Here is a 7,448-nt window from a genome sequence, read left to right as displayed (position 1 = left end):
GATCCGCTCATCTAATCTCACTACCTTGAGCACCGACATCTCCACTTCAATATCTCGCTCAGACCTACAAACACGGAGAGCATCATCTAGGGCTGCTGCTTCAGATATGGCAGCCACCCTGCCTTTCTCGGCACGAGCCAATTCATCGACTTTAACGCTCAAATCACCCCTCAGATCAACAACCTCTGCTTCTCTTCGCATAAGCTCAGCAGTTAAAGAGGCCACCTGCGCCTGAAGATCGGCGTTCTCGGCCATCACCCCCTTGCTCACCTTGAGCTCATCATCCTTGGCCTTAAGAGCCGCCTCAAGTTCACTACATCGACCTATGGCGTTCATCAGCTCATCATCCCACTCCTTTAGCTCTTTAACTTTCTGCTCCAACTCTTCTTCCTTCTGCTTAAGCTCGTCGCAAAATAGCTGAAAATTGTTATCTTGAGTGAAAACATCAGCCAACGCATGGTTCTTGGTGCAGTACTCTTTGTATTTGAAGGCCACCTTCTTAAAACCGGTCGTCCTCCGTTCATCCCTCAGATCGCGCTCGATCTCCATAATCAGAGTCTGACATACAAAGGAAAAAAAATCAGCATAAGCAGGTTACGCATGCAAAGCAAATCCTAACAGGAAAAGAAACATTTACTCGCAAAGTCATGCCAGAAATACTTCGCAATAGCTCTGCATCACTTAGCACCTGAAGCACTGCGTTCTCAGAAGCAGCGTACAAGGGGGCGAAGGACGACACTGCCTGCTCAGCGTTCGCCAAAAGATCGTAACCCACGGGAATGATCATGTGTCGGTTAGGACCCTCCATCCTCACTTCCATGTGGGTATTCCTCTCCAAAAAGGCATGCACCTCTTCGAGATCGATGTCCGAGCCTGAATCGTCCTCTGCGAGCACCGCCCCATCCCCTTCGGCCGCCGACGACACGCCACCTTCAGCAGCCAGTGCAGGTTCCCCGCCTTGACATACCCCTTCAGCCCTAGGGGACCTCCCCGCCGTAATGGCATCCGCCATAAAAATAGCCCCTACATCTAGCATAGGCGAGGACGCCCCTCTTGAAGCAACGACCTTCTTCTTTTCACCGCTAGTGGCGACGGCCTTCTCGAGCTCCACCCTCCTCCTCTTTCTCGACGGTGACTCCTCCCCATTAGAGAACTCATCTACGAGGTGGTAGACAAGACGGGAAGAGATCCCGTCCCATACAGCGACATCACGAGAAGATGGGTCCCTTGTTAACAAAGTTTGAGTGCAACCTCCTGGGGCAGACTCAGCCAAAGTAAATTGCATTCCTGCCGATGCAACGGCCTGGAAAAATGCCGGTACTGGAGCTTTCTTTTTGGAAGTCCGTCGACCTGTCACCACAAAGAGGTCGTATCAATAAATAATGGCAAACAGTTAAAGGTCGACACAAAAGTAATACTTACTGGATGGAACCTTCAGCCCAAAGCATTTGTAGAAAACCGCCCGATCGCACATCCCGCCATGTGAGGTAACACGCGAGCCACCCAATCCTCAATGCCGACGATAGGAATGGGCGCACGCTTCTCAGCTACACAGAGAAATCACAGCAGGGTCTGACACCAAGTGCTACGTCTTGATAATGATTCCACTACTTAGGAAATCCACTGCTTAGGATTAACAAGCATATGTCATCCACACCTACGATTATGATTCCACTGCTTAGGAAATCCAGCGGGGTCCGACACCAAGTGCTCCGTCTTGATAAAAAAGTAGTTATGCCAAAAATTTCGGCTCGCCCTGTTATCCATTCCAATTATCAGCCCCCTGGTCCAGTGATATCGCAGGTGTATCATGGTGCCTCTGTGAAAGCTTGGTGAAAATAAATGTAAAAGGTGGCGGATGTCGACCTCACAACCAGCCAACTCCGTGTACTTTGTTAACATCATAAAAACTTTATACAAATACGGAGACAGTTATGCCGGGAAGACGTTGTAAAACCGACAGAACTCCTCTGCCAATGGAAGAAGAGGGAGAGTATAACCAATTATGAAAGGATAAACATAAAAAGCACAGTACCAAGGTCTATGGACCTCCATGATGTCACTCCCAGTTGGAACCATCTCGACGTGAGAAGGAATACGGTATGTAGATCGGAGTTCATCTATTTGAGACGACCCAGTTTTGGAGATCACCGAAATGGGAGAAGGAGCGGGTTTGTCACAACCCAAATCGATGGGCCGCAACGGGTGCCTGAGTCCTACCTGTCAACTACCCCTAAGCATGCATCTAAGATATGAACCTGAATAACATCTACTGAATTACGAAAATAACATATATGAAGGAAACCTGCCAAAAAGGCATATGTACGTATACATGCAGGATACAGTGGGTGAGCCGGCAAGGCTACTATAGACAACTATATATCCAAAGTTGAAAGCCGACAAGGCCACATACAACCCAACTAAACATACTGTCTACAAAGCTCTAATAGAAATATAAGTGTACAACCACTTCTGAACCTAAGTTACCGTTGCTATCCTATCTTAGCTGCCCGTTTTTGGCGTCGGTCTTGATGAGGACGACCTTCAGTTGTCATATCAAGCACATGTTGTTCCCATTATACAAATATATATATATATAGGTCAACCAGAGGGACTAACTGTATAGGTCCAAATTTGGTAACAACAGTAATAGATAAGTAAGAGAAAGGACGGGGTCAACCACGATACGACAACTGAAGGTCGTCCTCATCAAGACCGACGCCAAAAGCGGACAGCTGAGATAAGATAGCAACGGTAACTTAGGTTTAGAAGTGGACATAAAGAATATCCAAAGGGATATTCTTTATGCTGTGCTTTTTTAGGGTTTTTGGGTAATGTCCCTTATAAATATGAAGAGATAGGGAACAAAAAGGGGATCTACCTTTTCTTAACTAAAATATATTGTAAAAGTTGAAAGAAGAATATACGAAAGAGTTGTCTTATTTATTTATTCAAGCACATGTTGTTCAATCTTTATCCATAAATCTCAAGATCTCACATATATTCTGACCTCTCACTTTTCCACGTCGATGTCAGAGAAAAGGAACATCCCAATCATATAATCATTGGGTGATAGTTCCTTTCCCATTATAATCTTTGTCATTTCTTACATTTATTATGCATTTATGCTATTACACATATTATCAATCATAGCATATTAAGTTCATTGTTTAATACTCCTGAACTCTACTCGTTATACACGAGCTTTAATTTATTTGGCCTGGAATTTATTAAGTTCAACTAAAATTCACTCTTTTAACTTATCATTAATTGGTTTAGCATTTATTTGCTCAAACAACTGTAATTTTGATTTTCTTGAGCCGAACGTCTATTAGAAACAATCTCTTTACTTTCACAAGGTAAGAATTAGGTCGGCGTACCTACTATACTCCTCAGACTTTACTTGTGAGTTTATTGTTAGTATTGTTGTTATTTTTTCTTCAAATAACAACCTAAGGAAATTTATGCTTGTATCGACTAAATTTGACATGTCTAAGTGAAGCTTCGAGACAAATTTTCCTGCGTTTTTTATTTTGCTTTTTGTCCTATTATTAGAGAATGAATTTAGTGAAACGTGAGAATGACGAAACGCGGGATGGTAAACTGGAAATGGACGAGAAGAGAAGTCAGTGTTTTGTGAGTTTGTGAAGACGAAGACGACAGCAAAGAGATTAGAGTGTCGACACTCGTATGTATATACAGTTTGTCGCCATAAAGTCGGAAAGCGACACTTCTCCGAATACGACGGCTGGACGAGCCAACTCAACTCATCTCCTTATTTTGCTAATAATTTCTCTCTCTCATGCTTATTAGGATGTTCGTCTGTTGGTACATGTATAATTTTAGATATTTTAATTCGGCTTTTTCGATATTTGATTTTTTTAAATATTATACTTAATTACATTCAGTATAACTCAATTTTTCTCGTTTGGATTTTAATTTATTTGATCATGTAGCTTTAATTTGTTCGACTTGAATATTAACCAATAATATAGAACTATAACTATCGAACGGCCCACAATTCCTCTATCCCTTTCTAAAGCAACTTCTAACACCGGTTATATTTCCTTCATAAAGACCGCTACCTATTTCTTTTAAAAGAATCCTACTTCTTTTTTATATTCATTTAGTATCCGATACTTAAACTAGTTTAATTAATTCATATTTACTTTGTATATAGAAATAGTCAAATTGGCCCTACGAGTATATGACGCGTCAGATTAGAGGGTCATATTTTAATGATTGGTTGCATAAGAAAATTTACCAAAATATGTTTGAAACTTTTGTTTGATATTTTACTTAATACCCATAATAGAAAAAAGTTTTATTTCGTAGTCAAATAAATTAAATTAAACCTTTTGTCCGACTAATGATCCCAACACCTACTGATTAAATTCATTTTAACCCGTCCTAACTCAGTATAGCGCATAGCTCGCTCATTTGACACTTTTAGTTGCATAGGACTTGTTAAGGGAAAAGCGCCCCCTCCTCCCACTAGATAGTTTCTGATTAAAGATAGATGGATCATATTTATTCCAGTAAAAACTAAAGACTTCAATATTTAAACATTACTCTATGGATTTCTTTTGCTCTTTAAAAACTCAATGAAGTACTGAATAATATAAATTTTTTGAGATTAAATGATTCAAGAACGTGCAAAATTTAACATTGAAAAGGACCTTTTTTTCTTTTAAAGATAAAAAATAATCTATTTTTTAAATTAGCCTTGGTATTTTTCTTGGGGAACGAGTAAATCGTTATAGGAAGAAGTGAGTGTTGAGTACACAAGACTGTATTTTTATTATTCAGTGATTAGGATATTCCCTTTTGAGTTGCAGGATTATGCGCTGTGTGGATGAGCACATAATGGCACCAAATTTGAAAATGAGAAAGAGTAGTCATTTTCTCACAAAAGTCTTTTCAAATATGCCCATACTTTTACTATTAACCCATAATAATGGTTGGGGGATACGTCGCTGAAAAGAATAAGTGCCCCTTTTCTGTGCTAATAAATGAATATGATTTCTTTTCCAATCAAAATTGATCGACGCTTTTCGAAGGAAAATAAAAAATTGACACTTTTGAAGGAAAAAAAAAATTGACACTTTGCCATTCCCCATTGGCGTAGCTTGTTGGTTGAAAGTTGTAGGAGTAGGATATAAAAAAGCTTGTACCATTGGCATATCCAAAGTGACAAAATTACCTATTTGCTTTTTTATCTAACTATAGCTATCTTGTATCCAAAACCAATTTGGGTTTGGTACGCTCGTTAATGGAGTAAAGCGCTTCCTATTACAAAAATACTTTTAAATTTTGAACTTGAAATTTTTTATTAATCGTGAAGGGATCTCATTATACCGTCATATTCTGTCACTGGTAAAATGACAAGATTGCCTATGTTGCCCTCGTGCCCTCCAATTACTTGTTATGGATTTAATATTGGTTAACATTTTTGAAATTTTGTCTTAGCAGGGCCATATGTATTTGGATTATTTTTTTTAGGAGACATTTGTAAAGAATATTTATGTTAGTTTTTGTGCAAATTAAGCTCTAGAAAAATTGATTTGTATATCAAGAATTATTTCTAAACACAAACAAAGGAGTATAGGTTAAGTGGATTGTTCAAGAAAGCAACATATTGGGATGTCTCACAAGTTATTCTTTTTCCATTTTCAAACAAGAAAGTGTGGGGGGACCTGAAAGTGAGGCTAATTTTCATGATCATATTATGTAGGTAGAATGAGCCAAATAACCATCCCATCGTGTTGCAATTTTGTCTAATGCTTTCACTGGTAAAATCTAATGTCTAACATAGGCATAGCTCAGGAGATAAAAGATTGGATTCGCATCATCTGAAACTAAAGATTGGATTCGCGCGGAAAATTCTTCTACGAGTTTTTCACTTCCTTCTTCCTATTTTCATTATTGGTTATGAGTTCTAGTATTGTAATTTTGCATATTATTATGAATAACTAATTTGTTATCTAGGGTTTGATGGAACCTTTTGTAAGATAAATTCTCGTTATGTCTTTATATAATTGAGTCATTGGATTTCTCTACTTGTTCAACTACGTGTTTATTGTTGTTGATTGAATGACCATCAATTGACTGCGCCTATTTAGTATGTATTGCTTGGAAAAGGGTACATATTTAGGTAGTTATTGAACAACATCACTCCTAACGTATGTGAGGAATCAATACGAAGGGTTTAAAGGTGGGATTAGAAATAACGAAACCTTGGTGCGATCTTAGTAAATTATTATTCGGAAGAGAATTATGACACTCGAAGTAGTCACGATCGGTAGAGAATACTTAGGCGAAATTAATTATAGAAGGCAGAGCAGGAAGGATTTCGATAATTGAGAAAATCATAACTCTAGACCTCCTTAGGCCTGTCTCGAATTTTATCCTTGTTAGTTGATAATTTTACTGCTTTATAATATTTGTTAGTTAATTGGTAGAAAGAAAAATCAAATCTTTATAACAAGGAAATTATTTGAACTTGTGTTTCTTTTTTGATATTGAACAATTGTAGCAAAGCCTTAGTTCTTTGTGGGATTCGACTCCGAACTTGTAAACCGGATTATATTTACAACGATCGATTAATCCTTTTTATAAGGAATAGTTGGACATGATCAAACGCCTAACTCGAAAATTATTACTATTTAAATTTCAACAGAGACAGAAATATTAGGTATGCTTTTTAGCTGCCAAGCTTTATTGAGAAGAGTTACCACGTACATGTGCTTATGGGTGTTTGACTCAAAAGATATTAAAACCTTTTTGAACAAATCAATCAAAGATGAAGGGGTAAATCTTAGTCAAACATAATGAATTCCGGATCGAAAAGTTAACAATAATGATTACATATGAGACGAAAAAGGCATGATTGATCTTATTTAGATTCAGCATCATCTTTCTCATCAATTGATAAAAAAGTAAATTTACATATATTCCTCGAGGTTATTTTCTCGTTTTCTTGAAGATATAAGGAAGGAGTTTTTTGTCATCTTTTTCTTTGAGAGAATGGAGAAGCCCCCTGAATTGAGAGCTTTCTTTGGCTATATATAGTCAAGGCCCTTTTACTCTTTGCTTGACTCGACGCTTTCTTGTCGCTAATGTGTCCTGATCGTGATTTTAGGCGTTACTCTTTTCGATTCGTCGAATGGCACAGAGGAGAAATGGAGTGGGCTCTATTGGCTTTCACTACCCAGTTACTGAGGCGGGGTATTGGGTAACCTGGTCCTGGTGTTAGATTTTAACCAATACAGTTAGTCCCTCCGTCTGTCGGGGTCGTCCCATGTCGGACTTCGGCAGACGGATCATGTTCGTTACGAAGTCGAGAGAAATCTGGCCTACAACTTTCCATTCCTTAGTCGCATTATGTGGGTTTTTAGCGGAGTGGTGGTGACCTTTCGATCCTCGTGGACCGTTGTTGCGGTTTCGGA

Source organism: Nicotiana tabacum, chromosome 18, assembly GCF_000715075.1.
Source record: "Nicotiana tabacum cultivar K326 chromosome 18, ASM71507v2, whole genome shotgun sequence".
NCBI lineage: Eukaryota > Viridiplantae > Streptophyta > Magnoliopsida > Solanales > Solanaceae > Nicotiana > Nicotiana tabacum.
The sequence above is the reverse complement of the archived record's forward strand: the minus strand, read 5'-3'. Positions refer to the sequence as shown.